This window comes from Nanorana parkeri, unplaced genomic scaffold (assembly GCF_000935625.1).
Source record: "Nanorana parkeri isolate BGI_ZX_2015 unplaced genomic scaffold, ASM93562v1 scaffold947, whole genome shotgun sequence".
Classification (NCBI taxonomy): Eukaryota; Metazoa; Chordata; class Amphibia; order Anura; family Dicroglossidae; genus Nanorana; species Nanorana parkeri.
In genome coordinates, this window is record NW_017307215.1 from 132,223 (window position 1) to 132,515 (window position 293).

The 293-nt window shown below is 56.7% G+C and overlaps 1 protein-coding gene across 1 annotated transcript in view; it reads left to right on the plus strand.

Annotated features, from left to right (window-relative positions):
- LOC108795190 (ephrin-A5b-like) overlaps positions 1-293 on the plus strand; it is a 23,234-nt gene that overhangs the window by 385 nt on the left and 22,556 nt on the right. The window lies entirely within an intron of this gene.

Here is a 293-nt window from a genome sequence, read left to right on the forward strand (position 1 = left end):
TGCACCATTCCTGGTGCCATTTGTCACCGCACCGGTCCCCCCCACCTCGCCTGTCATCGCAGCGTCACTTGGAGCTGATTGCGGCTTGCTGGCCGCAGACGTAACGTTGCCCTTTAAATTCTTTGTCTCGCCCCGGCGACTTTTTTTCCTTAAATCTTCGACCGCCGCAGATCGGCTCCATTGTGACTCAGGCGATGGCGGTCCCCCCCGAACTCTCGAACAAGCAGCAGGAGAGTTTTGTCTGTCCGGCTTCTTTGTGCCGTTCGCATCTGATGGGACTTTGATTCTTAGGG